Source organism: Ailuropoda melanoleuca, chromosome 18 (genome assembly GCF_002007445.2).
Source record: "Ailuropoda melanoleuca isolate Jingjing chromosome 18, ASM200744v2, whole genome shotgun sequence".
Lineage (NCBI taxonomy): Eukaryota > Metazoa > Chordata > Mammalia > Carnivora > Ursidae > Ailuropoda > Ailuropoda melanoleuca.
In genome coordinates this window covers 32,095,718-32,106,476 of record NC_048235.1, presented here as the reverse complement: position 1 = coordinate 32,106,476, position 10,759 = coordinate 32,095,718, and positions in this window count along the sequence as shown.

The following is a 10,759-nucleotide window of genomic DNA, read 5'->3' as shown; positions in this document are numbered from 1 at the left end:
ACTCATCATTTTTAGTGACATTGTTGCTCTTCCCACAACTATGCCAAATCCAGCATAGACATGGACCCAAGGAGGCCTGTTGGCACTAAGCAACACTTTCATCTAGAGAGATGGACATTTTGAAGGATCAGGAGATTCCTTTCCCCCCCCAAGGATATGAACATGCGTCTAACTTATTCCAATTTAACAATGTGTCATTTGGGCATTGAAGTAAACTCTTTGGGCTCTTGTGTTCTGTGGTTTCTCAAGAAAGGAGATTTTATTGCTTCTGCCTGTATCCCTTGCTTCATAAAGCTCAGTATCAGTCCATGGGGCTAGAAGGGGGCAAATATTGTCTCAGACCCATATACTATCTCTTCCTTTCTTCCAGCCCCAACTATTTATATAAATTCACCCCTGAAGTCCTTGTCCATCATTAACAAATATGTTCAGACATGTCAGAATATACACTTAACTTCAAGCTACCATCTTCCACTAAGGAAAAATAGAACTTACCTAAGTGGAAAGGAAATTCTAGCTGATGGACAGTAAGAAAATACCATGATAGGCTTAAAAATTTATGACTGATGTCCTGAGAGAGAATAAGAAATAGGGTCAGATTAGCAAAGACATCAAGTGCTAAGCTGGGGAGTTGATACTGAATATGACAAGCTATTTAGAGAGTCATTGCAGAGCTGAAGACAGAAATAGTTGAAACTCCGTGATACATCACATTAATAAAAGAAAGGACAAGAACCATATGATCCTCTCAATTGATGCAGAAAAAACATTTGACAAAATACAGCATCCTTTCCTGAAAAACTCTCCACAGTGTAGGGATAGAGAGATGATACCTCATTATCATAAAAGCCAACTACGAAAAGCCCGTAGAAATACCATTTTCAATGAGGGAAAAACTGAAAGCTTTTCCCCTAAGGTCAGAAACAGGAAGTGATGCCCACTCTCACCACTGTTGTTCAACATAGGACTAGAAGTCCTAGCCTCAGCAATCAGACAACAAGAAGAAATAAAAGGCATTCAAATTGACAAAGAAAAAGTCAAATTCTCACTCGTCACAGTCAAATTCTCACTTTATATGGAAAACTCAAAGGACTTCACCCCAAAATTGCTAGAACTCATACAGAAATTCAGCAACATGGCAGGATACAAAATCGATGTGCAGACATAAGTTGCATTTCTGTACACTAACAATGAGACATAAGAAAGAGAAGTTAAAGAACCAATCCCATTTACAATTGTTCCAAAAACCATTAGATACCCAGTAATAAACCTAACCAAAGAGGTAAAGGATCTATACTCTACAAACTACAGAACACTTATAAAAAATTGAGGAAGACACAAAGAAATGGAAAAACATTCCATGTTCATGGATTGGAAGAATAAATATTGTTAAAATGTCTATACTACCCAGAGCAATCTACACATTCAATGCAATCCCTATAAAAATATCATTGACATTTTTCACAGAAATGAAACAAATAATCCTAAAATTTGTATGGAACCAGAAAAGGCCCCGAATAGCAGAGGAATGTTGAAAAACAAACCAAAGCTTGTGGCATCACAATGCCAAACTTCAAGCTCTATTACAAAGCTGTAATCATCAAGACAGTATGGTACTGGCACAAAAACAGACACATAAATCAATGGAATAGAATAGAGAACTCAGAAATGGTCTCTCAACTCTATGGTCAACTAATCTTTAACAAAGCAGAAAAGAATATTCAATGGAAAAAGGACAGTCTCTTCAACAAATGGTGTTGGGAAGATTGGACAGCCACATGTAGAAGAATGAAACTGGACCATTTTCTTACACCACACAAAGATAAACTCAAAATGGATGGAAGACCTAAATGTGAGACAGGAATCCATCACAATCCTTGAGGAGAACACAGGCAGCAACCTCTTTGACCTTGGCTGCAGCAACTTCTTGCTAGACCACCTCCAAAGGCAAGGGAAACAAAAGCTAAAATTAACTGCTGTGACTTCATCAAGAAAAAAGCTTCTGCATAGCAAAGAAAACAGTCAACAAAACTAAAAGGCAAACTACGCAATGGGAGAAGATATTTGCAAATGACATATCAGATAAAGGGCTAGTATCTAAGATCTATAAAGAATTTATCAAACTCAACACCCAAAAAACAAATAATCCAGTCATGAAATGCGCAATATGGTGCACTGGGTGTTATACGCAAGTAGTGAATCATGGAACTTTACATCAAAAACTTGGGATGTACTGTATGGTGACTAACATAATATAATAAAAAAAATTTATTAAAGAAATGGGCAATAGACATGAACAGACATTTCTCCAAAGAAGACATACAAATGCCCAACAGACACATGAAAAAATGCTCAACATCACTTTGCATCAGGGAAATACAAATCAAAACCATAATGAGATACTACCTCATACCAGTCAGAATGGCTAAAATTGAGATGTCTAGAAACAACAAATGTTGATGAGGATGTGGAGAAAGGGGAACCCTCTTACACTGTTGGTGGGAATGCGAGCTGGTACAGCCAGCCACTCTGGAAAATGGTATGGAGGTTCTCAACGAGTTAAAAATAGAGCTACTTCTTGACCCAGAAATTGTACTACTAGGTGTTTACCCCAAAGATAAAAAATGTATTGATCCAAAGGGACAACTGAACCCCAATATTTATAGCATCAATATCCACAATAGCCAAACTGTAGAAAGAGAAAGAAGATGTGAGATATATATATATATATATATGGAATGGAATATTACCCAGTCATCAGAAAAGATGAATCCTTACCATTTACATCAATGTGGATGGAACTGGAGGGTATTATGGTGATGGAAATAAGTCAGTCAGAGAAAGATAATTATCACATGGTTTCACTCATATGTGGAGTATAGGAAACAGTACAGAGGATCATAGGGGAAGGGAGGGAAAACTGAATGGGAAGTCATCAGAGAGGGAGAAAAACCATGAGAGACTCTTAAATCTAGGAAAAAAACTGAGGGTTGCTGGAGGGGAGGGTATGGGGGGATGGGGTAACTGGGTGATGGGCATTAAGAAGGGCACATGATGTGATGAGCACTGGGTATTATATACAACTGATGAATTATTGACCTCTGCATCTGAAACTAATAATGGACTATATGTTGGCTAATTGAATTTAAATTAAAAAAAAGAAATAGTTGAAACTCAAGTCAATTTCTGCTTTCTGTTGTTTTTTAAGTTTAATTACTTAGAATTAAATCCAAATCTACTGAGTGCTATTGTGTACCTTTGTGCAAATAAGTAGTTTTCTAAGCATAGGTTATTCTTCTGTGATATTGGTATAATTCTACCTTTGTTTAAGGTGGCTGTGAGGAGTAAATCAGATGATAGATATAAGCTCAGTTGGTATAGAGCTTAGTGTTTATTAGGACCCCAATATATGTGTCCTTTTTCTTTCTCCTTAGTAGAAGATTAAGGTGAAATTATTTTCACCTTGAAAAACCTAAAAGACATTTAAAAAAACTAAATTTAAGAACAACTATATATTTTAACTATTCACCCAATCAATGAGGTGAACAATTTTACTCTCAGAACTCGAGTTAAAGGGGAAAAATCGTAAAAGTAATCTTCCGAGCTAAAGGTTTTTTCCCCTTTCATCCTTATACATTATACCTAATTCCAGATTACATGCATTATCAAAATGCAGCAAATAAAAATATTAACAATGATGTCTTCTCTTTTAATGGATATGAATTATTAGAAAATAAGTTTATCACATTTGCTTCCTCTATTACTAAATTATTTAATTCAATGTGTTTTCTGTTGTTTTCCTCTAATTTATACATAGAAACCATAGATTAAAAAAATAACAAACACTATTGACATATAATTTGCATACCATAAAATTCACTGATTTGTAAATTCAGTGTATTCCTAGAATTGCAAAACCAATACCCACAATGAATTTTAGGACGTTCTTGTTACTTCTCAAAAAACTCTTATTGGGGCGCCTGGGTGGCTCAGTCGTTAAGTGTCTGCCTTCGGCTCAGGGCGTGATCCCAGCGTTCTGGGATCGAGCCCCACATCAGGCTCCTCTGCTGGGAGCCTGCTTCTTCCTCTCCCACTCCCCTTGCTTGTGTTCCCTCTCTCGCTGGCTGTCTCTCTCTCTGTCAAATAAATAAAATCTTAAAAAAAAAAAAAACAACTCTTATCCCCTCTTCCAGTCACCCCCTTCCCACCTCATTGCCCTCCCTCCCTTTGGCAACCTCTTTCTGTGTCTGTAGATTTCCCTCTCCTGGACTGTCATAGGGGCGGGAATAATTTGTGGTCTTTTGTGTCAGTTAGCATAATGTTTTCGAAGTTCATACAGGCACACCTCATTTTATTGTGTTCTGCTTTATTGTACTTCTCAGATATTGCATTTATTTTTTATTTTTTTATTTATTTTTTACAAATAAAAGGTTGTGGCAATCCTGCATCCAACAAATCTATTGATGCCATTTTTCCAACAGTGTTTTTTCAGTTCATGTCTGTGTCACATTTTGGTAATTCCTGCCATATTTCAATTTTTTTCATTATTATTATATTTTATATGGTGATCTGTGACCAGTGATTATGATTCACTGAAACTCAGATGATGGTTGGTAGCATTTCTTGGCAATAAGGTATTTTTCAATTAAGGGTACATACATTGTTTTATTAGACCTAATGCTTTGCACACTTAATAATCTACAGTAAAGTATAAACATAACTTTTATATGCACTGGAAACCAAAATCTTCATTAGACTGGCTTTATGGGGGTGCTTGCCTTATTGTGGTGATCGGGACCCAAACCTGCAATATCTCTGAGGATATGCCTCTACTTTATTCACTTTCATTGCCAATAATATTCCACATACCACATTTTATTTACCCATTCATCATTTAATGGACATTTGGGTCGTTTCCAATTTTTGGTTATTATGCTGTTATAGGATTGTAGAATTTTAAACCTAGAAAAGTATTATATGGTTTATCTAGTCCTTTCCCTCTCAAATTACAGATACACTAAAGAAACACCAGAAAAGGTAGGTGTTTAGGTCATATCTCACTGATGCTTTTCAGTATCGAAACTTTAACTAGAACTCAGGTCTTCTAACTATTTTATGACTCTCATTACTACTCTATCAATAGTTTGCAAAGTTTTAGAAAGAGGGCCTTGTGCTGTTACAATGGATGCAATAACAGAGAAGAGCCATTCTTTGTACCCTCAGCACTATACAATTTAGTGAAATGGTGATTGTATCTGATTTTCTTCATCTCTGAAACACTTTTCTTAGAGCAGCGCACATAATGAGTGTATAATAGGAAATTGTGTAATTGGTGCATCGGAAGAGCTAAACTCGTGGGGTATAAACATACCAGCAACTTTGTATTTGAGTTTTTTTATTTTCCCTTTAAGCCTGTTCATGGCGGTAGTTTTTTCCATACTCTTAGATGAAAACTTGGATAGGCCCCAAGAAATTAAAAGTCCTTGAGTTTCTTTATGTCACAAAACAGACTCAATTCAGTACTTAGAATGACAAAGCTCTGCAAAAGTGGATGCTTCCATTTTCATTGGGAGTAGTTTTCTCTCCCACCTCCAACAGGCCAGCAGCCTGCAGGGTGGGAGAGAGAGGGTACGAGGGAGTTGGGGAGCTCTTGCAGTGCTGTAATGGGATGGCCCTCTGTGGCTGGCAAGGGTTTCCACACGTCGTTCTTGCACAGCTGTCTTTGTAAGTTCTTTAGAGACTCTCTCTCCTGAATCCCTGGGTGACTACGCTCAACCTGGATGATTTACAGTCTTCTGGCTTGTCACTCTCTCCTTCCTTAGTCTCTCGGAAGACAGCAACCCTTCAGCCTCTCTTTGCTGAAGCCAGATAGTCCCACCTGGTGGCCCTATTGGAAAATTCCAGATAATCTTTTTTTTATGGATAGTGCACATCTGGTTTACTAGAAATACTCCTGTACCCTTTGCCCCAAAGAAGGTCAAACACAATATAGTTTCTCTTCAGCTCATCTATCAGCAGCAGGCAGCCAGTTCCTATTTCACCTGTTATATTTCTCAGACTATTCAGTTCTGTCTCTCTCTCTCTCCACTGTTATACCCCGCAAGTCACATATATTTAGTGTTCTGCCTAGTTTCCTTGAAATTGCTGTTTTGACTGGAGGTGGTAGGAGAATGTTCCTCCCATCTGCGGTGTTTCTGTGTCTGAGGGAGCCAGGAGAACTTGAGTCAGAGCTCTCTCTAAGGAAATGCTCCTGAATATTATTCCTTCCTCAAGCTTTTTACTGTTATTGCAGGCAAGTGGTTCAAGAGTCATGGATCTGCTTTAAAAACAACAGTGACAACAACAGTAACAACAAAATCCATAAAATCTCTGAGATTTTGCATCTAGGTCTATTACCTTGCCTTGGAATATCAAATCTGTTATTTCTTGGTGCCTCAAATGTAATTTCCAATTTAACATCTGGTTACACGTTTAAATTGTCCAGAAGCTAGGGTAATGTAATAAAAGGAACACTGGTCTAGGGTGATATTAGCTACCATGTATGGAACTCTGCTTTATACCACACACCATGTTAAATAATTTAAAAACATTATCTCATCAACTTCTTGTAGCAACTCATTGATAATAGCAATTATGATCTTCATTTAATAAAGCAGGGAATTAGATCTTCAGAGTTTACCATTTAGAATGGTATGTTGAACGTTTCATATAGCTGGATGCTTTTAACAGGAAGAAACAGAACCCCTCACCACAACCACCAAATGGCTTAAACAACAGAAACAAGAACCATCTTACATAGTAGTTAATTCAGAGGTAGGGCATCTCCAGTGTTGGTTAACTTAATGGCTTAAAGACGGGCCAAGAATCTGGGTTCTTTCCATATTTCTGTTCTCGAGCCTTAGTATTTAATCCTATCTTGGGCTCATTCCTTTCATGATCATAGGATGGTTGCTCCAGTTTTGATAGCACATCCAGATGAGACCAGGCTTAGCAGAAGAACTGTTTCTCCCCTTTAGAAAAAAACTTTTCCTAAATACCCACCCAGGAACTAAGCAAAATGGCATTCAGCAGCAAAGAAGAAAGAAGATGTACTGTAGATGTGGGGTGGGCACAAGAGCTCAAGTAACTTGCTTTAGATCAGGGGGTGGGATTTGAACCCAGGTTTGTTTTGCTCCAAAGTATACGCTCTTGTGCCGTGTTACAGTTTGCTGTGCAGCCAGAGGGACAGTAACTTGGGCTGTAGCTCTTGTGGTTATGTAACTTTAAGAGATTGTTACTTCTCAGATCCTCAGTTCTCTTACCTATAAAATCAGAGAGCTGTGTTCCGGTGATGGTCTAGCTGCTTTTTAATACAGTGGAAATGACAGTATTTTCTGCCTTTTTTTAAAAGAAAAAAATATATAAGAGTACATGACTTTAGTTCTTTAACAAGACTGGTCATTATCCTGCCAGTAAAAACATCCATGTTTCAATTGTTAGTATTTTATTTGTACTCTCTACATGATATTGCCAAATAGCTGCTCAAAAGTTTCAAATATTTATCTGTAGAGACAGCAGATTTGCTGTGGATGTGATGGATCCCCAAAGTGGATGTATTTATCAATCAATCAATCAATCAACATAGACATATATAGAGAGAAGAGAAAGTGGGTCTATGCAGGCTAACACTGTGCTGTCATCGCCCAGGCCAGTTGCCAAACTTGAGCTGCGACTCCTGAAAAATATTCCAAGGAGGGCCAAGTGTTTACCCAGTGAACCACTGAGATCAGATCATCTGGGATTACTACTTTTTTTTTTTTTTTTAAAGATTTTATTTATTCATTAAGGGAGAGAGACAGAGAGAACACAATCAAGGGGAGAGGCAGAAGGGGAAGCAGACTCCCTTCTGAGCTGGGAGCCTGACTCTGGGATCCATCCCAGGACCTGTTAAGCATCTGCCTTTGGCTCAGGTCATGATCCCAGGGTCCTGAGATTGAGCCCTGCAGGCTCCCTGCTCTGTGGGGAGTCTGCTTCTCCCTCTCCCTCTGCCCCTCCCCCTGCTTGTGCTCTCTCACCCTTTCTCTGAAATAAATAAAATCTTTAAAAAAAACAAACTTCACTGCTAAAAAGGACTTGCTCATCTAATGAATTTAGAAAGGGATGACACCTTTGACAGTGAAGAAATACTATACTACTAAAATAGTATATTTTCTGTATATAAAATAGCATATTTTTATATAAATAGTATATTATTTTTTAATTCCTGCATATAAATTTAACACTTCGAGATATGATCAGAGTAATAATGGACTAAAATTACTAGACAAATCAGAGAAAACTTATTTAACATTCATTTATTATGAAATATAGGTTTGTGGACCAGATTCCTAGTCTATTCTGAACATCAGAGATTTTTCAACCACCTTATTTTACAGGTTAGTAAATACTGATTCAGATAGGTGATTGATTGGATCTCTATGAAGTGTCGAATTGAATGGGGTATACTAATCCCAGGTCTCCTGATTCCTAGTCCATTATTTATTTCATTTTGCTGCAATTTGTTAAAAAAATGCTATGAGGACACAAACCTATATTATTTTGTTATATAATTTCAGCAAAGGACCAAAAACAAGGAACTTTAATGATGTTATGGTAAGTAGCTAGAATTTTAAAAGTGATTTATTTTAGTAAAAATAATTTCTCTAAAGAAAAACTTACTTTTTTAATTTCAGAATTTTAAAAATGCTGCTGTAAACTGTGGTAAATCCATAAAATGGAAGATTATTTAGTGTTAAAAAAATTAGCTTCCAAGCCACAACAGATAGGGAGGAAACTTAAATGCATATTGCTGAGGAAAAGAAGACAATTTGAAAAGACTATATGCTATATGGTTCCAACTGTATGACATTCTGAAAAAGTCAAAACCATGGTTTTGATTAGTGGTGTCCAGGGATGGGGAGAGATGAGATGAATAGGTAGGACACAGGAGATTTTTAGGAGAGTGAAATTATTCCATGTGATATTGTGTTCCATGTGGATACATATTATTATATATTTGTCAAAACCCAAGAGTGACCCTAATAAAACCATGAACTTTGGGTGAAAATAATGTGTCCATGTAAGTGCATCAATTAGAACAAATATACCACTGATGAGAGCTGTTGATAATGTGAAAATCTGCGCAGTGTTGAAGTACAGGACATGTGGCACGTCTCTGTACTTCCTACTCAATTTTGCTGTGAACCTAAAACTTCTCTAAAAAAATAGTTTGCTATTTATAAATACATACATACATACATAAATAAGTATCTCTCATTCATTTTATTTTCATCAGTGGTTATCCCTGTAGTATAAACCAGTTTGTTGAATGCATTGCTTTAAGATAGTGTGAAAAAGCACAGTATGGTGAAGTCTCAAGGTCAACTCATGGCCAACACATAGAGACGCAGGCTGCCACTGCCCCACTCCATGGACACCTTTCATGCAGACAATGATGTGAGTCCTCTCCCCTGGAATTTTACAACATGGCACCCCTTGTTCAAATCCTTCAGATAACTGGATATATGACTTTGGTCGATACAGTTAAGTTTTTTTAAAATCCGTGTTGTTCCATTTCCTATAAAATTGGGAAGACATATACTTCATAGAACATATGAAGAAATGCCCCAAAAGGGATCATTTCTACGTAGGACAGAGATCTATTAAGATAAATGATATCTAGTCTAAAGGTTGTCAAAAATATGATTTAGGGGCGCCTGGGTGGCACAGCGGTTAAGCGTCTGCCTTCGGCTCAGGGCGTGATCCCAGCGTTATGGGATCGAGCCCCACATCAGGCTCCTCCGCTATGAGCCTGCTTCTTCCTCTCCCACTCCGCCTGCTTGTGTTGTCTCTCTCGCTGGCTGTCTCTATCTCTGTCGAATAAATAAATAAAATCTTTAAAAAAAAATATGATTTACTCATTAGGGTAAATCCTTCAGGTTTTTTCCTTAGGCTGGAATTGGAAACATCTTGGAAGAAGACATTCATATCTTCTGTTTAAAAAAAAAAAAAAAGAAAGCCTCAAGGTTTGGTGAATATGAACGGCAGACCAGGGACTGAGAATTCGAAGTCATGTTCTTTTCTATGTACTTTTGATATTTTAGGTTGCTTCTTCTCGTAAATAGAAGCAGTTAAAACCTTCACTCTGAAATGTCTCTGTGCCCGCCTTGGGAGATGTTGAGCATATCACAGCCCACCTTGGGGAGAACAGGCCCACAAAGATTAGGTGATGGGTAGCCTAGAAAGAGGAAGGGAAGCAGGCTAAGTATGAGGAGGTGGTGTCTGCAGCTCGAAAAACAGAAGTTCCTTGGTAGCCATCCTGGTTGTAGGAGAAGGGCCACCACCACTGCAGGAATCACACAAGCGTGAAAGTGCCAACACCAAGTGAGGTCTCAGTAAGACAATTTCCTTCCCTTGGATGACAATATTTTCAAGTTTCTCAGAAAATGATTTCTGTCTTCCTAATTGGACTGTTCTGAAATATAAGATAAAGCTCCTTGTTTTGGTTATATTCCAAATGCAGTTTTATATAAAGTGTCTTCCCTTGACTTCCCAGAATAATGGAACAGAGCTGTAGTGTCTGTAATACAGTGATGAATATTTTTAAAAAAACTAATCCAAGTGGAGGGTAGATTTATTGACTATTTAGAGCCTAATTGTTTTATATAAGCACCGTGCACTGGAGAAAGATGTAAATCAGAAAAATGAGAAAGATAGTGTCTTTTCTGGTTGGCCCAAATGC